Here is a 23,562-nt window from a genome sequence, read left to right on the forward strand (position 1 = left end):
TCCAGCAGCCCTCAGTTTGTTTCCTATAGTTTAGCATCTCTTGTGGTTTTTCTCCCTGATTTCTTTCCATTCAATTTCCTTCCCTTTCCCTATGATCCTCTGTGCTATTTCTTATATCCCTCATATAAGTGAAGCCACATGATAATTGTTTCTCTGGCTGACCTATTTGGCTCAGCATAATACCCTCCAGTCCATCCACATTGATATAAGTAAGATTTCATCCTTTATGATGGCTGAGTAATGTTCCATATGTATATATATCACATCTTCTTTATCCTTCATCTGTCTATGGACATCTGGGTTCCCTCCACAGTTTGGCTATTGTAGACATTACTGCTATAAACACTGAGGAGAAGGCACCCCTTCAGAGCACTACATTTATATCTTTGGGGAAAATACTCAGTAATGCAATTGCTGGGTGGGTCTATTTTTGTGCATGGTGTAAGAAAGTGTTCCAGTTTCATTCTTTTGCATGTACCTGTGCAGTTTTCCCAATGTCATTTGTTGAAGAGAATGTCTTTTTTCAACTGCATGTTCTTCCCTCCTTTGTCAAAGATTAACGGACCATAAAATTGTGGGTTTATTTCTGGGATCTCCACTCTCTTTTTGGATGAGTACAATACTATTTTGATTACTACAGCTTTGTAAAATAACTTGAAGTCTGGAACTGTGATTCTGGAAGGCTTATGTTCTATCACTTTATTTTTATTTTTTAAAAAGATTTTATCTATTTGAGAGAGAGAATGATCAGGGCAAGAGGCAGAGGAAGAAGAAGAAGCAGGCTCTCCACTGAGCCAATCCCAGGGCTCAATCCCAGGTCTGAGAGATCATGACCTGAGCCAAAAGCAGATGTTTAACCATCTGAGTCACCCATGTGCCCCAAGTTTGATTACTTTAAAGTCTAAGGAAATTCCTTTGAGTTCTAAACAAAAAAGAAAACTGCTTTCATTTTGCTTTTCTCATGTTCATGAATTAAATATGACTATATTTGTGTGGGCATATTTTCTTAATTTCAAAATTCTAAACTGTATATTTGATCAATGAAAAAATAGTCATTAAAAATTCCCTAAAATGCAATTATATTTAATAAAAATTAATTTTGACTTTAAGAAATATACATTAAAGCCATTACCAAATGTTTTCCCAAAAAAAGTCTTCTTTCTTTTCATTATAATTTAAAGTTTAAAACTGCATTGTACTGGGGCACCTGGGTGGCTCAGTAGGCTAAGCCTCTGCCTTCAGCTCAGGTCATGATCTCAGGGTCCTGGGATCGAGCCCCACATCAGGCTCCTTGCTCAGCGGGGAGCCTGCTTCCTCCTCTCTCCCTGCCTGCCTCTCTGCCTACTTGTGATCTCCGTCTGTCAAATAGATAGATAAAATATTTTAAAAATAAAAATAAAATAAAACTGCACTGTACTACTATATTCTTTCCTTAAAGGGCCAGATATTTTTAAAAAGATTTTATTTATTTATTATTTTAGAGAAAGAGAGAGCGCATGTGAGTGGGGTAAGGGGGAGAAGGAGAAAAATCTCAAGCAGACTCCAGCTTAGGATGGAGCCCAATGCATGGCCTGATTCCAACCCCAAGATCATGACCCAAGCCAAAATCAAGAGTCAAACACTCAACCGATTGAACCATCCAGGTACCCCTTAAAGAACCAGATAGATGTTGATACCGTTATATGGCCATGTGGCTTATAAATGTTCATCTGTTACTAAACAGTAAATTTTAGACTTTTATAGGCAATTTTTCCAAATATCGTTGATGACTTTATATTAATTGCATTTTACTGAGGTCAGTTCTTGGTTGTAAGCGTATTGAAGGAATTACTTTAATGACTTGCTTTAAACCCTGGAGACTGTTACTTAATTCTCTAACATCTGGGCTTTATCCACTTGACATTTAGGTTATCAACAAGGAAACCCATTCTGGTGAGCTTGGAACAAGTTCTATTTTGCTATGGTCTTCTTCCAGTTTAGTGATGGATTGAATTTGTTTATACTTACATATTTATCTCTATATTTTTAAAAATCAGGTTTTATTATTTAAGCCATACTAAATAAATGTTCAAATTTATTGCTATTGAATTACAAATAATACCCCCTTAAAATACTAATTGCTGGGGTGCCTGGGGGGCATAGTCAGTTAAGTGCCTGACTCTGTTTCAGCTCAGGCCATGATCTCAGGGTCCTGAAACCCACGCCATGCTGTCCGGCTCCATGTCCAGCATGGAATTAAGACCCTCTCTGCCCCTCTCCACTACTCTCCTGCTCGCTCTCTCTCTCAAATAAATGAATCCTTTAAAAAATACTAATTGCCTTGCCCGTGATAGCATTGTTGTAAGGATTAAGTTAGTTAAAATATGTTAAGTTCTTATATTAGTGCCTGATCTGTAATTTTAAGTCCTAATAAATTTGGCTATTGTTATTTTCTATGTGCACATTCAAATATCAAGTATAAAAGCACATTAATTGTATAGTTGGGACTGATCATTCCTGATTGCTTTTGAGTGATTTTATTGGCGCAGACAAATGAGAGTACATTATAATTACTGCTTAAGTGTCTCATCATTATTTTGGTTACTAAGAAAAAAAATACTACTACACATTGCATTTCCAATTATTTCATTTGGTAAAACAAAAGATTATAACTGACAATTGATCTTGAAAATAAACATTGTAAATATATATTTTTCTATTCTAACACTTTCCTTATTACCTTCAATTTGTTATACAATTTAATTTTATATTAGAAAAACCAGTAATTCCAAAAATAGAAACTTCTGGCAAAATTATATTATCTTACTCTCTCTGCTCTAAGAAAAGACCCCGAAATCTAATTATATGCACATGATCCTTTGCCATTAAGTACAAAAACACCAGCATTCAACTGCTTTCCAGTTGCACAATAAGAATAGCAAATATGTTTGCGACTGTGCGGACTATTCCATTCCTTCTGTCTTCTCTTGTCCTTTCTACATATTGTTTTTTTTCAAATACGTTAATTTTAGCAACACAGAATTGTTCAGAAAGCTGTTAAGTTGCTTGTAAAATCTAGGTTATATTTTCCTAGCAGTCATATTGGTATATCAAATCTATTCAGCTGTACTTGAAACACTTCGGTTGATTATTTAAAAACATATCCTAATAATTTGTTTTAGAAGCTCTAGGTTCTCTCTGGAGAACTTTTTTTCTTTCTTTTTAAAACATGCTTTTCCCCCACCAACCTGTCTTCTTTCCAAATCCCTACCGCTACAAGTATAAAATTCAGGTTGGTTAGGAAAAAAACTATTTACTCAAACTTCTGGCAGAGAGGTAACAATGACCTGTGTGCCAGACGGAACAGGTACAATCTCCGCCCTCCTGGAAGTAAGCGAAACAAGTGAGCATACATATAAACGTGTCGTGACCACCTTCTGTACACGCACAGGAAAGAAAGGGAGTCTAATTTAAATCAGAAGGTCAGGAAAAACCTCTCTGGGTCTCACACTTAAACCCAAACCTAAAGAACAGGAATTAGCACTGAAAAGAATGACCGAATGCCCTGGTCCAGAGTGAGTAAAGGCCTTGGGATGCTGTGAAGCTCAATTTGTTGTAAGAAAGAAAGAAGAAAAAAACAAAAACAAAAACAGTTCAACCAGAGTATAGAAAAGGAAAGGTGTGGTGGAAGTGAGTCTACAGCCATAGGTGGGACCTTGTAGGTCATGAAGGATTTCTTATTTTATCAAAAGCTATTAAACGGTTTTTGAGCAAACAAGAACAATGCTGGTAGTGAGCGATGGCAACCGTTTTCCCGTCGCCCCGCTAAGTGCTTTAAATGAATCCTCTCCTCTGGTTCTCATCGCCTCTCTGAGGCAGGGCTATTCTCACCTCCATTTCACGGTTGGAAAAAAAACTGAAGTTTCAGTTTTGGTGACTTGCCCAGTAAATAACTGGCTAGAATTCAAGCCCAACTTGAAAATAACTCGTGGGGTATATTGCTACATTATGTACCATACGTGGGCGTATCGTAGTCTATAATCCCATAAATAATAAAGTAGTATTGTTCATAAAAACAAAACGTGCCAGCACACTGGGGTGGCTCAGTTAGTTAAGTGTCAGACTCTTGGATTTGGCTCAGGTCATGACCTCAGGATTGTGAGATCAAGCCACATGTCGAGTTCTGTGCTGGGCATGGAGCCTGCTACAAGATTCTCTCTGTCCCTCTCCCTCCTCTAAAAATAAAATTTAAAAATAAAAAGCAAAACATGCTCAAGATGATCAAGGAAACTATGTCAATCTAGTAGCAGTTATATAAGCAAGAAAAAACATAATTATATGAAGTACACGTGTATGTGGACATTGTTGGTACATGAAAACTCTGTAGTTAGTTTTGTTTTTAAAAAACTGAATATAAAAATAATGTGTGCAAACTAGCTACAAGCGCTTAATATATTACATAGTCATACATATATACACAGGCATATACATATAGGATATGTTAATTAAAATGTTAAATGTTCTAAGTGTTAAACATATAAATTAAAAAATCAAAATGAATTCTTCCTTAAAATTTTACCCAGCAAATTAATAAGATAGAATTCTAACAACATGTAGACAATAATCGAGGGACTATTCAGTGCTGGCTCCTCAGCATATTTTCAATGCTTAAAAGGACACTATTAAATAGGAACTATTATGCCCATTCTCTGGAGAAGAAGACATAGATTTAAAGAGCTTAAGTAACTTGCCCAAGTTCACACAGCAAGAACGTCAGTAGGGGTGCTGGGTACAACGCTGGTCTTCATAGCTCTGCTCAGCTACTGTGCCCCACGCCGCCGTACATGCCACCACTCAAGTTACTCCTTCCCATCTGCTAATTTAAGGCTGGATGAAAATGCTTTTCTACTGATGTGTACATTCCCTTTGCCTTCATAAATCATGTTTACATTATGGCCTTAGTATTGCTAACAAGACTACATCATTAGAATATATAATTACATGCCCTGATACAGACATTTACAAATAAAAATAATTAATTTCTCCCAAGGAAAATAAAAGACTTGACCTACTCATTCCCTTTGCAGTATGCTTTTGAATGAGTCACTGAATCTATTTGAGGTACAGATTCCTTATCTATAAAACAAGGAACATAATACCTAGTTCAATTAGATGAAATGACATGTGTTAAAATGCTTGTAAACTGTGAAGTGTCTTAAAAATTTACAATTATTAGGGTCAGTGTTGTAGTTTTCAGGATCATTATAAACTCTTCCTACCAAGATCACTCATAATTCATCTCTTCAAAATAGCATTATAACAAGAAATAAATACAAAAAGCCTTTCCTTAGAGTTAAAGAAGATATGTTGGGTTCAATATATAAAATAAATGAGAAGGGGCACCTGGGTGGCTCAGCATCTGCCTTCGGCTCAGCTCATGATCCCAGGGTCCTGGGATGGAGCCCCGCATCGGGCTGTCTGCTCCACAGGAAGCCTGCTGCTCCTCTCCATTCCTGCTGTTTGTGCTCCTGCTACCGCTGTCTCTCTCTCTCTCTCTGGCAAAAAAATAAATAAAATCTTTTTTAAAATAAAATAAAATAGGGGCGCCTGGGTGGCTCAGTGGGTTAAGCCGCTGCCTTCGGCTCAGGTCATGATCTCAGGGTCCTGGGATCGAGCCCCGCATCGGGCTCTCTGCTCAGCAGGGAGTCTGCTTCCTCCTCTCTCTCTGCCTGCCTCTCTGCCTGCTTGTGATCTCTGTCAAATAAATAAATAAAATCTTTAAAAATAAATTAATTAATTAATTTAATTTAATTAAATAAAGTAAATGAGAAATCATTGAAACTAAAATAATTTTTGGATGTAATATGCCTGCACCTAAACAAGATTTAAAATTTTTCGGGGACATTTTCCACTCTCTATCCCTCTATATATAAAATTTTCACATAATTATAAAAATTTCAGTCAACATTGTTTTATATCTCCACAGTAGTCCATGAGTCTAGACATCCTATGTGTATTACAAGGACTGATAGTGCTTCAGAGAGATAAAGCTATAAATCATTAACCAGTCCTGACCTGTAATTTAAAGTATTTTCAGTTTTGTTTTTTTTTTTGCAATGAATAATTCTGCCACATTTCTTCAGGCATAACTTTTTTATTTTACCTTTAAATTATATCCTAAAAAGAACAACGGCGTGTTAATAATGTTTAAAAACTGCCCACTGTGAGGTGGGGGAGGGAGGAGTGCAAGAAGCTCGCACCTGTTTCATTTGCCAGTGCATGGAGCGTACTTACTTGAACCATGGCCGATTTCAAGTCCAACGGGCGACCAAACACTGAATAGAAATCAAGGCAAGAGCAATAGTCATACACTAAAACTTAACAGGTAACAAGAACCTGACAAAATAAATATGAACCAAAAAATTCCCATGCCCTTTGATCCTTTAATTTTATAACTAAAACTCCAGCCTGGGGAGGAGAAGTGGCTGGGGCCAACCCAACCTGGCTGATTGTTAGGTTTTCAGAACTTTTATAACCTGAGAGTCAAACATGACCATTATTTAAAATTAATTATGTAAATTTACAATGAAATAAATTATATTCAAGGCAAAGAGTAAGTACTAATAACTCATCACATCCTTTTTCTTTTCCCTATATTTTACTGCTATCCATGCTTTTTAGCTTTTTACATCTATAGTATGCAACTGCTCCTCTCTCTCCAACTCTGCATTCAGTGCTATCATGCTGGTCATAAGGAACAAGGTATTAATAAGAATTTTTTTCCCTTTCTCCACATCCCCTCCAACACATGTTGTTTCCTGTCTTGCTAATTTTGGCCATTCTAAGTGCTGTAAGGTGGTATCTCAATGTGCTTTTAATTTGAATCTCCCTGATGACTAGTGATGATGAACATTTTTCATGTGTCTGATAGCCATTTGTATGTCTTCATTGGAGAAGTCTCTGTTCATATCTTCTGCCCATTTTTTGATATGATTGTCTGTTTTGTGTGTGTTGAGTTTGAGGAGTTCTTTATAGATCCTGGATATCAACCTTTTGTCTGTACTGTCATTTGTGAATATCTTCTCCCATTCCATGGGTTGACTCTTTGTTTTCTTGACTGTTTCCTTTGCTGTGCAGAAGCTTTTGATTTTAATGAAGTCCCAAAAGTTCATTTCACTTTTGTTTCCTTTGCCTTTGGAGACATATCTTGAAAGAAGTTGCTGTGGCTGATATCGAAGAGGTTACTACCTATATTCTCCTCTAGCAGTCTGATGGATTCCTGTCTCACATTAAGGTCTTTTATCCATTTTGAGTTTATCTTTGTGTATGGTGTAAGAGAATGGTCGAGTTTCATTCTTCTACATATAGCTGTCCAGTTTTCCCAGCACCATTTATTGAAGAGACTGTCTTTTTTCCACTGTATATTTTTTCCTGTTTTGTCGAAGATTATTTGACCACAGAGTTGAGGGTCCATATCTGGGCTCTCTACTCTGTTCCACTGGTCTATGTGTCTGTTTTTATGCCAGTACCACACTGTCTTGGTGATCACAGTTTTGCAGTAAAACTTGAAATCAGGTAACGTGATGCCCCCAGTTTTATTTTTGTTTTTCAACATTTCCTTAGCGATTCGGGGTCTCTTCTGATTCCATACAAATTTTTGGATTATTTGCTCCAGCTCTTTGAAAAATACTGGTAGAATTTTGATCGGAATGGCATTAAAAGTATAGATTGCTCTAGGCAGTATAGACATTTTAACAAAGTTTATTCTTCCGATCCAAGAGCATGGAACGGTTTTCCATCTTTTTGTGTCTTCTTCAATTTCTTTCATGAGTGTTCTGTAGTTCCTCGAGTACAGATCCTTTACCCCTTTGGTTAGGTTTATTCCCAGGTATCTTATGGCTCTTGTTGCTATGGTAAATGGAATCGATTCTCTAATTTCCCTTTCTGTATTTTCATTGTTAGAAAAAAAAAATAAGATTTTTTTTAATTTATAATTTCAAATTTTGAATTTAGGAGTTTCAAGAATTGTCAGTAGAGGTAAGAGTAGTACTGTATTCCACTGGACTGAGAAAGTGATGACACATATAAGGAAGTAAGGGGATGGAAGGTGATTTTCTAGCCTAATAGAATGGACTCAGAGTTGAGACTTTGGGGTACAAAATGGCAGACGGATGGCAATAGAAAATGAGAAATGATGTGTGACCATACTAATGTGTTCAGAAAGTAGAATGTTGTTGCTAAATTTAAGAGGGCTATCCTAGAAATGGAAGTGATGAGAGGGCATAGGTTTTTAAATTGTCTGTGATGACTATAGCAGCAACATGGCAAGGCCTACATTCCCAAACAGTGCACTAAGGTGCTCCAGGGTGTCAGAATGAACTCACAGGGGCACTGTACAATGTTTTACATTCTGGAGAGAAACAGGGGTATATGACATCTGTTGGACATGGCTTGAGTTAGTCACTCAAGGTATTGACAGTTTCTTCTTTTTTTTTAAGATTTCATTTATTTAGCTGAGAGAGAGAGAGTGTGTGTGTGAGTACAAGCAAGGGGAAGGGGAGGGGGAGAGGGAGAAGCAGGCTCCCCACTGAACAGGGAGCCTAATGCAGGGTTTGATTCTAGGACCCTAGGATCATGGCCTGACTGAGCCATCCAGATGCCCTGTCTTTTTTTAAAGATTTTATTTAGTTGAGAGAGCGGGTTGTTGTTGCTGTTTTTTAAGATTTTATTTATTTATTAAGTATTGACAGTTTCAACATTACCTTCTACTATATTTCTTTTGATGATGCCAATTCTTTGCACAGTTGTTTTGGTGGCTGCTGGGATGAAGAACAAGTATCTCATGAAAATCAGTGCAGAACAGGAACAGACCCCATGAGACACCATAGAGTTCAAGATGGAGAATTCAGCTAACATGTCCACGAATTGCTAAAAGGCAAATGTGAGTGAGAATGAGAGTATAAAACCTCTGGAAGCCATAAATAGAAGGGAAATGCACAACCATCAGTGCTCACAAGTAAGATTTGAAGCAAGGCTGAAGGAGGAACTCGTTGAAAATAAAGACAAAGCCCAAGAAGAAATATATAATTTGAACAGTCCTATATCTATTAAAGAAATTGAAATAATAGTTTTTTTAAACTATCCAGAAGAAAAAACTCTGGGCACAGATAACTTCACTGGCAAATTCTGCATAACATTAACAGAAAAAAATAATATTAATCTTATACAAATGCTTCCAAAATACAGACAGGAAAGAACACTCCCCAACTAATTTCATGACGCCAGCATTACCTTGATACTAAAATCAGGCAAAATAGGTTGCAAAGAAAATACAGCTTTCTACAAAGTGACCAGTAGCACTCATGAACCTAGATTTTTTTAAATCCTCAACAAAATACTAGTAAATTACATTAAAATACATTAAAAGGTAATACTTATCAGCCAAGTAGAAATTATCCCAGGAATATAAGATTGGCTTAACATTTAGAAATTCAATTCCTTATAATGACAGACTAAAGAAACACCATATGATCACCTTAAAGAATGCATTTGATAAAATTCAATATCCATTCAACAAACTTTCAGCTTTTTCATTCTGATTTTAAAAACCTATGAAAGTTCCTTTTGTTAATATCACACTTAATGGTAAATAACTGATTGCTTTCCCCCTAAGATTAAGAACAGCGAAAAGATGTGTGTTCTCACTACTCCTATTCAGCACCATACTAGAGGTTCTAGCCAGTGCAATCAGACAAGAAAAAGAATGAAACTGTTTATTCACAAGAAACATAATTTTCTACATAGAAAATCCTGAAGGAGCTACAAAAAGGTTTCTAGAATAAGTGAGTTTAGTGAGGTCACAAGACATAAGATCAATCTACAGAATCAAACATTTGCATATATTATCAAGTGATCAATTAGAAAATAAAATAATAACCCAAACTACCATTTACAATACCACTAAAACCCATAAGATATCTATGCATGAATAAGTGTAAACGTATGTATGGTCAAAAGGTGAAAAATATGTATGTGGAGAAATAGAAAATACTGATGACATAAGTAAAAAAGACCTAATCACTTTACAGCATAGTAATTTAACTATATTTATTTAGTAAGATATTCCCGAAAGGCAAAAATAACTCATATTCTTGGTAGCAGCATTAGTATTTTTATTCTGAGACCATAAGATTAATGAGACTAAGTTAAAAACCTATAGTCATGAATTAATTGGGAGCTCCAGGTGTTAACTTTGGGGTTTTTTGATTCCACGATGCTTGATGCTTCAGATATCTATATTATAAAACTTGTCTTTCCAGATGGCATATGAAATTGTGTCCTTAGAGATGAACCAAGTCCTCAATTACAGAAGAGGTTTTAAAACTTAATTCCTGGAAAACTTATAAATGACTTTCCTTTCAGTATTCTGTATCCAAGAAAGTTTCAATGTAGCTTCTGTTTCTTCTTGTTTTTTGAGTTATGTTTAAGCTACCCTTTAGGGAGCTTCATAACGCTCTTATAATGCAGGTGCTTATTATTATCCTATTTTGTAGGTAAGGAAACTGAGGCACAGAGTTCTTGAAACTTATTCAATGAATTAGAACTATTTAGTAAACTAGCAAATTGGAACTATCTCAGCTTTAGAAGCTAGGATTCCACATTTTAGACTAGAACTTACTTATCTGGGGTGCTGAGTATTTCCTAAGTACATGAAAGAGGAAGCAGTGAAATACCATAGGATTTTATTAATGCTGTTGTATTTTGTCTAGTTTATCAATAGGGATCAGATAGATTTTTTGATGAGGCCCTTTAATCAGAATTTATAATTTTAGAATCAGAAGCAGCTAAGCATAAAAAGAAAAGAAAAAAAGTGAGATACTATAGAGCTCAAAAACAGAGCTTATCACTCTAATAAAGGGCTATAAAATATTACACCAGTTTCAGATAGTTGGTTGCAGGAGCATTTAGTTCTCAGTAAGGATATTCCTTTCCTACCAGTTTCTTTCTGGTTCTTTCCTTAATATGTAACCTTCTTCATATATCACAAGGATATAATATTTAAATTACTACATTTAGGAAATTTAAGAAATATTTTGTTTTTATTTTTTAAAAAATTAAATTTATTAATAAAAGAATTCCTAAATTGAAAAAATGGTTCAGGGTCCTGTGAGTCTCATGATAGAAATTTTCATACCAAGCTAAGATAGCAGAGTAATAGGAGGACCCCAGGCTTTCCTTGTCTCTTGAACATGGCTAGATAAATATCAAATCATTCTGAATACCAAAGAAATCGATTTGAGGACTGACAGAATGAACTGCACAACTAGAGAAAGAGAAGAAGCCACATCACGGAAGGTAGGAGATAAAGTGACATGGGTTGGGGGAGAAATGGATGGTGGGTGTTGTGGAAGGGAGGTGGCTCTGGTCAGGGGTGCAGGGAGAGAGAGGAGGAGAGAAAGGAACACACAGGGGATGGCACAAGGAAAATGCCTCCCCAACGCCATTGACTGGGAAAGTGAGAGGGGCTGATTTTCACAAGTTTTTACAACCAGCAGGACCCAAAGACTGGAGTGTGAGAAGTTCACACTGTGGCAGGTGTGGAGACTGGCAGGCATAGCAGTGTTCCTGTGGGGAAGGAAGGCAGATGGGGGGGGAGGGGGAGGGACAGACTGTACAATCTGAGGATCCCCTAGGTAGCACTGGAAGAGACAATTCCCCCTTCTTGGAGTGTACCTGGGAAAAGTGGCATTGCCTCTCCTGAGACAAAAGAGCTGATAGCTGCCATTTCCATCACTGTCCCTCAGCATAAGGACAGAGACACCTACTGAGGTTGGTTAACCTGTATACTGGCTCTTTGTTCTGCTTTACTACAAATCCTCCCACTTATACTTTGGTGTGACTGACTTTCTGGAACAAACCTGCACCAGCTCCAGTATGGCTGAGACCCTCCCCAGGGGACTAGCACAGGTTCCCAGCATAACATGTCTTGAAAGGTTTAGAGTTTTAAAAACTCAGCAGCCAGCCAGTCTGGGGATAGAGCCCAAAGTTCACAGTCAGGCAGGCAGACAGCTTAGACACAGACAGGATGAAGGCAGGGATCTGAGGAAAACCTGGGAACATGAGGGGAGATTGTTGGCTCTTCTGGGAAACTTCTTAGACACCAACTTCCCTCTCTGGGATGAGGGAGGAGGCTCGTGCCATTTCTTTCCCTTGTCCCTCACTATAAACTAACTTCAATAGGCAGTGCAGTGCCAACAGTGGCAGCTCCTGCACTCTGCTGGTATTTCTTTACAGGACAAGTGTGCCTGAGAACCAGAGCAATAGGCCCCTCCTGCGGAAGAGCAGCACCAACATCACCCCTCCCCCACCCCCCCCACACACAGTCCACACTGCAACTGCCCAACCCCTCCCTGCCCTGCATGCACCACATCTACTGACCACAGAGTTCTGCAAAGCTTCAGCTCTGGTGGAAATAGTATCAGGTCTCTTTAAACAAGAAGACCAGAACACACCTAGTTAAAACCTGTGACACTCTGGCCAAGGTCCAAACACTCCCAACTACAGGCAAGGGGAAACTCCACAGAGGACTGACTTGAGGGAAAAAGCAGACCAAAAAAAGCAGCAGAGTGCACAGAGCATATGAGGGACATTTCTTGAAGCGCCAGGCCCTGTACAGAAGACAGAGACCTAGACAAAAATGCCAAGATGGAGGAATTCATCCCATAAGAAAGAACAAAAGGTCATGGCCAGAGATCTAATTGAAACAGATATAAGTAATACCTGGGCTTGAGAAAAGCACAGAAGATACCAGAGAGTCCTTGGTATCAGAGATAAAAGACCTAAAAACTAGATAGACCAAAATGAAAAATGCAAAATTGAGATTTGAAACCAACTGGATATAATGGCCACAAAGATGGAAGAAGCAGAAGAATGAATAAGTGATATGGAAGACAAAATTATGGAAAATAATGAAGCTTAAGTGAAGAGGGAAAGAAAAATACTAGATCACAAATGGAGGCTTAGGAAAATCAGGAACTCCATAGCATAACATTCATATCATAGGAGTCCCAGCAGAAGAAGAGAGGGAAAAGGGGGCAGAAGGTTTATTTGAGGAAATTATAGCTGAAAACTTCCCTAATCTGGGGAAGGAAACAGACATCCAAATTCAGGATGAACAGAGAAATCCCATCAAAATCAACAAAAGCAGGCCAACACCAAGATATACCACAGTTAAATTTACAAAATACAGAGATAAAAAATCCTAAAAGCAGCAAGACAAAAGAAGTCCCTAACTTATAAGGGAAGACAAATAAACTTTGCAGCAGATCTCTCCACAGAGAGTTGTCAAGCCAAAGATGGTGGCATGATAAATTCAATGCACTGAATGGGGAAAATATGCAGCCAGGAATACTCTATACACCAAGGCTATCATTCAGAATAGAAGAGATAAAACAAAAACTAAAGGGGTTTGTAACCATTAAACCAGCCCTGCAAGAAATATTAAAGAGGATTCTTTGAGGGAAAAAAAGAATAAAAATGACAAAGACTAGGAAGGAACAGAGACAACAACAACAAAACAAGTGATAAAATAACACTAAATTCATATTTATCAATAATTACTCTGAATGTAAACAGACTATATGCTCCAAAAGACATAGGTCATCAGAATGGGTAAAAAAAAAAAAAAAACAAGACCCATCTATTTGCTACCTACAAGAGACTCATTTTAGACCTAAAGACACCTGAGATTGGAACTGAGGGGATGGAGAACGATTTACCATGCACATGGATGTAAAAAGAAAGCCAAAAGAGCAATACTCATATCAGACAAACTAAATTTTAAACTAAAGATTGTAATAAGAGATGAAGAGACAATTATATCATAATAAAGGGGTGTATCCAACAAGAATATCTAACAATTATAAATATTTGTGCCCCCAACCTGGAAGCACCCAAATATGTAAAACAATAACAAACATAAAGGAACTCATTGATAATAATACAATAATAGGAGGGGACTTTAACACCCCCCACTTACCTCAATGAACAGATCATCTAAGCAGAAAATCAACAAAGAAACAGTGGCTTTGAATGGAATGCTGGACCAAATGTACTGTACAGATAAATTTAGAACATCTCATCTTAAAGCAGCAGAATAAATAGGCTTTTCAAATACACAAGGGACATTCTCCTGAATAGATCACATAATAGGTCACATACCAGGCTTCAACAAGTACAAAAAGATTGATATCATAGTGTGCATATTTTCTGACCACAATGCTATGAAATTTGAAGTCAAACAAAAGAAAAAATTTGGAAAGAACCCAAGTACATGGAGGTTAAAAAACATCCTACTAAAGAATGAAAAGGGCAAGTAGGAAATTAAAGCAGAAATTTAAAGTACACAGAAAGAAATGAAAATGAAAACATGGTCGTCCAAAACCTTTGGGATGCAGTAAGAGCAGTCATAAGAGGGAAGTATATAGCAATACAGGACTACCTCAAGAAGCAAGAAAAGTCTCAAATATGTAACCTACCCTTACACCTAAAGGAGCTAGGAAAAGAACAACAAATGTACCTAAAGGCAGAAGAAGAAGGGAAATAATAAAGATCAGAGAAGAAATACATGATACAGAAACTAACAAACAAAAAACAGTAGAACATATCAATGAAGCCAGGAGCTGGTTCTTTGGAAAAATTAATAAAATTGATAAACCCCTAGCCAGACTTACTCAAAAAGAAAACAGAAAGGACCCAAGTAAATAAAATCATAAATGAGAGAGGAGAGATCATAACCAACACCACAGAAATACAAAGTTATAAAAGAATATCATGAAAAATTATATGTCAACAAATTGGGCAACCTGGAAAAAACTGATAAATTCCTAGAAACATACAAACTACCAAGAATGAAACAAGAAGACAAAAAAAAATGTGAACAGACTGACAACCAGCAAAGAAATTGAATATGTAATCAAAACTCTCCCAAAAAAAAGTCCAGAGCCAGATGGTTTCACAGGGGAATTCTACCAGACATTTAAAAAGAATTAATACCTATTCTTCTCAAAGTATTCCAAAAAATAGAAATCAAAGAAAAATTTCCAAACTCAGTCTATGAGGCTGGCATTACCATGATTCCAAAATCAGACAAAGACCTCATTAAAAAAAGATAACTACAGGCCAATATCCCTGATGAACAGGGATGTAAAAATTCTCAACAAAATACCAGCAATTTGAATCCAACCATACATTAAAAGAATCATTCACCATGATCAAGTGGGAATTATTCCTGGCTTTCAAGGGTGGTTCAATACCCACAAATCAATCAATGATACACCACATTAATAAAGGAAAAGATAAGAACTCTCAATAGATGCAGAAAAAGCCTCTGACAAAGAACAGTGTCCATTCTTGATAAAAACCATTAACAAAGTTGGAATAAAGGGAATATACCCTAACATCATAAAGGCCATATACAAAAGACCCACAGTTAATATCATCCTCAATAGGGAAAAACAGAGAACTTTTCCTCTACAATCAAGAACAAGACAGAAATGTCCACTCTCACCACTGTTATTTAACATTATACTGAAAGTCCTAGGCTCAGTAGTCAAACAAAAAGAAATAAAAGGCATCCAAATCAGTAGGAAAGAAGTCAAACTTTCACTATTTGCAGATGACATGCTACCACATATAGAAAACCAATAAAAGTCCACCAAAAAATTGCTAGAACTGATATATGAATTTAGTAAAGTCACAGGATACAAAATCAACATACAAAAATCTGTTGCATTTCTATACACTAATAACAAAGTTTCAGAAAGAGAAATCAAGGAATCAATCCCATTTACAATTGTACTAAAAACCATAAGATACCTAGGAATAAACCTAACCAAAGAGATAAAAAATCTGTACTCTGAAAACTATACAACACTTATGAAAGAAATTGAAGATGAAACAAAGAAATGCAAAAACATTCCATGTTTATGGATAAGAAGAACAAATAGTGTTAAAATGTCTATACTACCCCAAACAATCCACACATTTAATGCAATCCCTACCAAATTACCAATAGCAATTTTCACAGAGCTTGAACAAACAATCTTAAGATTTGTATGGAACCACAAAAAGACCTTGAGTACCAAAACAATCTTGAAAAGGAAAAGCAAAACTGGAGGCATCACAATTCTGAACTTCAAGCTATATTACAAAGGTATAATGATCAAGACAGTATAGAACTGGCCCAAAACCGACACCTAGATCAATGGAACAGAATAGAGAACCCAGAAATGGACCCATAACTTTATAGCCAACTAATCTTTAACAAAGCAGAAAAGAATATCCAATGGAAAAAAAAGATAATCTCTTCAACAAATGGTATTGGAAAAACTAGACAGCAAAATGCAAAAGAATGAAATTGGACCACTTTCTCTCACCATACACAAAAACAAATCCAAAATGGTTGAAAGACCTAAACGTGAGACAGGAAACCACCAAAATCCTAGAGAAGAAAACAGGCCTCAGCTGTAGTGACTACTTACGAGATATAACTGCAGAGGCAAGGGAACAAAAGCATAAGTGAACTATTGGGATTTCATCAAGATAAAAAGTTTCTGCCCAATGAAGGAAACAATCAACAACACTAAAAGGCAACCAATGGAATGGGAGAGATATCTGCAAATGACCTATGTGATAAAGGGTTGGTATTCAAAATCTATAAAGAACTTCTCAAACTCAACACTCAAAAGATAAATAATTCAGTTAAGAAATGGGCAGAAGATATGAATAGTCATTTTTCCAAGGAAGACACCCAGATGCCTAATAGACACATGAAAAGATGCTCAACATCATTCATCATCAGGGAAATACAAATCAAAACTATAATGAGATATCAACTCATACCCATCAGAATCGTCAAAATTTAACAGGAAAAAACAGAGGTTGGCAAGGATATGGAGAAAGGGGAACCCTCTTGTACTGTTGCCAGGAATGCAAACTGGTACAGCTATTGTGGAAAACAGTATGGAGGTTCTTCAAAATGTTAAAAATAGAACTACCCTATGATCCAACAATTGCACTATTAGGTATTTACCCAGATACAAAAATACTGACTTGAAGAGATACACACACCCTATTGTCTATAGCAGCATTATCAATAGCCAAATTATGGAAAGAGCCCAAATATCTAACTACTGATGAATGGGCAAAGAAGAGGTGGGGTGTGTGTGTGTGTGTGTGTGTGTGTGTGTGTGTGTGTGTGTTGGAATATTACTGAGCCATAAAAAAGAATGAAATCTTGCTGTTTGCAACAACATGGATGGAGCTAGAGTATATTATTCTAGGCAAAGTCAGTTGGTCAGAGAAAGAAAAATACCATATGATTTCACCCATAAGTAGAATTTAAGAAATAAAACAGATGCATATTGAGGAGGGCGGAGAGGCAAACCATAACATAAACTCTTAACTATAGAGAACAAACTGAGGATTGCTGGCGGGGAGGTGGGTGGAGGATGGGTTAAATGGATGATGGGTATTAAGAGGGCACTGGGTGGCTCAGTGGGTTAAAGCCTCTGCCTTCGGCTCAGGTCATGATCTCAGGGTCCTGGGATCGAGCCCTGCATCGGGCTCTCTGCTCAGCACGGAGCCTGCTTTCCTTCCTCTCTCTCTCTGCCTGCCTCTCTGCAAACTTGTGATCTCTGTCTGTCAAATAAATAAATAAAATCTTTAAAAAAAAAAAAAGAGGGCACTTGAGATGAGCGTGATAAATCACTATATTATACTCCTAAATTATACTCCTGAAACTGATATTACGCTGTATGATAACTAAACGGAATTTATCTTTTTAAAATATTTATTTATTTATTTATTTGAGAGAGAGAGAGTTAGCATAGCGGGGGGGAGATGCAGAAGGAGAGGGAGAGGCACAAACATACACCCTGCTGAGCATGAAGCCCCAACGGGGCTCCATCCCAGGACCCCCAAGATTATGACCTGAGCCAAAGTCAGATGTTTAACTTACTGAACCACCCAGGCATCCCACTAACTGGAATTTAAATAAAAACTTGAAACTAAAAAAGGAAATCAACAACAACAACAAAAGAAATTTTCATGCCTTGATACAAATTTTCTTTAGTTGAACTAAACACTTTAATTAAACCACGTAACATAGAAAAAAAGCCAAGGCCCCGTTATAGGTTTATATTAATAAACAACTGTACGTAGTTACATTTTGTCTTCATTTACTTAACTCTTAAGTAAAATTACAATTAGTTCAAATATTAGTACCACTGGTATGATCATAATTTCTATTCTCTGAACACCAGTCTCTCAAGTTCTAACTGCCCAACCTCCTCCATACTCTCACCAACTCCCTCTTCCCCTGTCCCTTATATAAATTTTTTCTTCTGCAAAAATTATCTTCTGCCCCTTCTTTCAAGTAGGCTCAACCACACCGGCCCAGCTGTGGTGGCAGCCACACCTATGACACAGTACATCAGCACTGAGTACAGCTTTAGTCATCGGGAGTTAATCTCAGGCTTGCACACTCAACTTCCACTATTAAACCCCAAGGAGCTGTGGACACATATCCATGTGTTGTTTTGTTTTGTTTTACTACGGCAAGCAAATAACCACAGTGTAGCAATGCTTTTAATACTAAAACAACAGAACCTACAAGCACAATAACTTATAAATTGAACTAACTTGAACTAACTTGTTTGCTTGTTCATACTGTGATAACACAAATATAATTTTCCTGGTAATTGCTTCGTAAAGAAAGGAAAAATAAAAACAAAAACTTAAGACACCAAGGAAGAGTTACACTGTTACCATAAACAGATCTGAAGTAACAGCTTTATAAAACTTTATTATAGCTAACAATCAGAACTGGGGTAAAAATACCTAGCTCTACATTATAAGGAGGGCATATAAAGAAACACTATGCAAATATATAAATATATATTATTAATACATCACTTAGACTTTATTTGTTCCTATGGATTCACTCAGATGGATGCATTTCTGCATGTTTTAAAAGCACCTAAATGCAAATTTGATAACAATAAATGACTAATCACTTTAGCACTCTCATAACTTTATTCAATTGACTTAGCCATTCACTGTAATCTAGCTCACAGAGATGGTTACATTTAACCTTGCTTCTTCAATAATGTAGAACAAAAATTTTTAAGCATATCCCTAGTTTTGAGAAATGAGGTGAACATATCACAGAAATTATGGCAGAAGCTAAGATCATTTTAATCAGCCTTTTTCTTAACTGGCAGAGATGGAAAGATATATGGGTACCATAAAAAGCAACCTCCACTGCTGTCACTGACAAGCCACACTGAGCCCTGCACTGTAAGACTGTATCACCAATAATGAGATGTTCAGACCCAGTAGATACAAGAGCTGGGCCCGCCTAGAATGAGGAGTACGAGATACCTAGGGATGAAATCTACAGAGGTGCTCACTGCAATACCTTGAGTGTGTGTACATCCTTAAATTTTTCACCTGGGTTTCTCATTTATCTTCCTGCCACCCCTGCCCTGCACAAGAGCCCCAAAGCGATGCGGCTGTCAGAGTCAAGTGTGTCCAAGCTCCACGTTCCGTACCTGAAACTAAGCCTCAGAACCCATCTTCTCTCCAGTTGAAAGGGTCTACTCATCTCCTGCCCAGTGCCTGGGGACTCGGCCATTTCCCTTAAGTGACCAAGATCAGGCTGATGTGGTTCTCTACTAAGCTAAGACACTGTCTCCTCCCCCCAGTGCCTGTATGATAAGACCCAGTCGTCTGCCTTCTGATACTAGAACCCTGCTTATAAACACCAGCCATACTTCAGGCCTTGTCACAGTCTGACAGAATTCCTGATGCAAATCACCTACTTGTATGACAATATTACCTCATCCTTGATTTTGTCTCTTTGTTATTTAGAGCCAGGCCAAAATCCCACCCCATGCCATTTCCAGTGCTGTCTCCCTGCTAAGACCACCGTTTAGCCTGCTAGTCTAGACTTCTTAAGTCTTTGGTCACTCTGTCTCCTTTCAGTTGGCTTCCCACTAGTCCTACCTCATCAGAGTTAACAGAACCGTCCATTTATTGTGACAACCGAGATAATCAACACCTTCAGCCTTAGCCCTGTTGGGGTCACTGGAAGTAGAACAGAAGACAGACCTTGGATGAAAATCAGGCCAAGCATCTGGAACCTGGTTCTTTCTGCTCCATCGCTTGTGTCAAATTCACCTGGGCTAACTTCTAACTTATCTCCTTAACACACACTTAGATAGTGCTTACTATATGCCTGGAACTATTATAAACATCTTACAAACACTAACTCACCCAATCTTCCTAACAACCCTTTGACTTAAGCACACTTACTACTCCCATTCTACAGATTAGGAAACTGGGGCTTGAGAGGTGAATGACTTATCCAAAGTCACACATATAATAAATATAAGCCTACATTCAAGCCCAGCCATTTTGATTACAGGACAAATCGTAAATACTAAGCGATGTAGCAAACAACCATATCCCGGTTCCAAAGATTTGATCCAGTAAATCTGAGGAAAGGACTGAGAAATCACTATGTATATGAACAAAACTTTCAGATGATTTTACATAGTTAGAAGGGCACCCAGCTACCATAGTATGTGGGAACCACAGCACTATTCCACACTTCATTTGGGAAAGACAGAGAGGAGACTTATGTGTCTAGAAACAATTGTGTGTTGCAATATACCAAGAAAGCAAGGGAAGACAGTGGATGGGGAACCATCATTCAAAACCTTGGAAGGAAGGGTGATAATGCTTTATGCTTTCATAAAAAGGTCAACAGTGAATTATGTATTGTTAAACAGAATGAAATACATTAAGAATGCAGCACCAGAGCAAGAGTATAACAGCTTTAATAAACATGAAGTTATCTTACCAGGTAGGGTGCATGACAGGAATGGACTTAAATGAAAGAAGGAAGAAGAGTCTACTTCATTCTGCGGTGGGCTGCACATGGTCAGTCCTGAGCCAGTCACACAAGACAAATGATGCCAGGTAACCCCAAAATGTTATTTTAAGCAGTGTAGGAATTACAGCAGTTGAGGGAGGAAATAGAAACAATAGGGTATACATGAAAAAAAAGATAAAATGTGAAAGAACTTTGAAAACAGTTTCTCACCACACAAATATGAATACCACTACTTTGTTAAGTAGTGTGCCACCTTGAGAGGCCCCCAGAAATTAAAAAAAAAAAAAAACAACCACAAAAAACATCCAAGCCAAACACAGCCATAAGCAACAATCCACCACCAAAAGGGGGTAAGCAGCTATAGACTGGCCTGCGGTATTTCTGACCCCTCAGTATGGACAAAATCATGGATCAAGGAGTCAACTGAAAGCAGAGCTAGAACGCCCACCCTGCCGGCCGCTGCTACCGACCGCCGAGTATGAGGGAGAACAACGTCCTGGGAAGCTCGGTCTCGAGCTACAGAGAAAAGCCACAACTCTGCCTCTGAGCATGAACTAAAATAACACCCATGTGTCAGGAGAGGTGTGCTCCCAGGTTCCCACCAGCTTAACTGTATATAACCCTAAAGGTTTTGGGGAATGCAACCAGGAGTTGAGTTACAAGAATGCCAAATTTTAGGTTTTTAATTAATACAATAGTTGGTAATAAACTGTTAAACATTGGGCGCCTGGGTGGCTCTGTCAGTTGGTCTGCCTGCGGCTCAGGTCAGGATCCTAGGGTCCTGGGATCGATCCCATATTTTCTCCCTGCTCAGCGGGAGCCTGCTTCTCCCTCTGCCACTCCCCTGCTTGTGTCCTCTCTCTCCCTCTCTCTGTCAAATAAAAAATCAAATCTTAAAAAATAAATTTAAAAAACATTTTTTAAAAAGACCCAAAAGGACATCCATTCTAAAGTGTATAAAAACAAGAAGCAAAAGTATATAAAATTAAAATTATGTTTCTACTAATCAGTGTTTCTGTATTCAATTTTTAAAAATAAGTTATCTGCTTACCTAATGATTAATCATTAAATAACCCAATTTCTTATCTCAGGATTTCAAGTTACCTAAGGATTTTGGAGTTATGCATAAAATTACATGATACAGAACATAACTATGTTGATGTAAAAAGTCTGTCTGAATAATTATTCATTTTAGTAGATATAAATATACATTTTTCATAAATTTCCATATTTTATAGCCATAATGCCAGCTTATTTCATCAGTAAATCAATAAAAGCAGCTTGGGAAATTTAGATTAGGTAATCTCTTCATAAAAAGACAAATTTAAATGTCATTAAAAATGTATCTGTATTTTATTTATCATTGACAAATCAGCACAAAAACATATGTGCTTTTTTTCTTTCTTAAACCAAAAATTTTAATCTAACTTGATTTCTCCAAAGACTCACATTACTTATATAAATTTGTATTCTTCAAATTTATCTAAGCTAGCAGTTTTACTAAGAAGAAATTTTTTCCATAATAGTTCAGCACATGAGGAATTTGAGAGGCAGGGTGGGGGGTCATGGGGGAAGGGAAGGAAAAAATGAAACAAGATGGGGCCAGGGAGGGAGACAAACCATAAGAGACTCTTAATCTCAAGAAATAAACTGTGGGTTGCTAGGGGGATGGGGGGGGGTAGGGTGGGTGGGTTATGGACATTGGGGAGGATATGTATTATGATGAGTTCTGTGAATTGTTTTAAGACTGGTGATTCACAGATCTGTACCCCTGAAGCAAATAATACATTACATGTTAATAAAAATAAATAAAAAATAAAAACACGATACTGTCAAGCAAAAAAAAAAAAAGTCCAACACATATTAAATACTAGAAATTTGGGGCTTTTTTAAATTTGGGGATTTATCCAAGAACACATTTATGTCTATAGACCAATCAGAACAGAAGTTCTTTAATTTAAAAGACATTATAATGGAATTTATTAATACCCTCCAGAAGTATGAAAACATTTTACACTCAGATAGCAACATATAAAGGCTATTTTAAATTCTCGTCATACGGACACATAGAGAGCTTATAGCTCCAGTTTTACATCTATCTTGGGTTGAAAGCACAACAGAAATACAAACATTTACCAGCCTAGAAGTCAAAAATCCAGTTTTCCTTCCCAGTGGCCACAAAGTTCTTAATTAATTTGCGCTCACAAAGGACAAACAAAAAGACCAAAAAACTGGATTCTCCGCATCTCTCTTCTAATAGAGACTAAATACCCAGCATGCAATAGGTATCATCAAACGGACATACAGGAAACCAAATTCATCATGGCTATTAGTAATGTATAATAATTTATCAGGCATCCATACATTAGAAACAAAAACAAAACTTTAAAAGATGAGCAAACAGGGAGGGGCACCTGGGAGGCTCATTGGGTTAAGCCGCTGCCTTCGGCTCGGGTCATGATCTCGGGGTCCAGGGATCGAGTCCCGCATCGGGCTCTCTGCTCAGCAGGGAACCTGCTTCCTCCTCTCTCTCTGCCTGACTCTCTGCCTACTTGTGATCTCTGTCTGTCAGATAAATAAATAAATAAAATCTTAAAAAAAAAAATATGAGCAAACAGGGAAAG

General features: G+C 37.3%; 1 long non-coding RNA gene across 2 annotated transcripts in view; it reads right to left on the reverse strand.

The window, feature by feature from the left end:
• The window catches only part of LOC116596940, a 99,747-nt gene that overhangs the window by 74,833 nt on the left and 1,352 nt on the right, over window positions 1-23,562 (reverse strand). The window lies entirely within an intron of this gene.

Source organism: Mustela erminea, chromosome 8, assembly GCF_009829155.1.
Source record: "Mustela erminea isolate mMusErm1 chromosome 8, mMusErm1.Pri, whole genome shotgun sequence".
NCBI classification, from domain to species: Eukaryota; Metazoa; Chordata; class Mammalia; order Carnivora; family Mustelidae; genus Mustela; species Mustela erminea.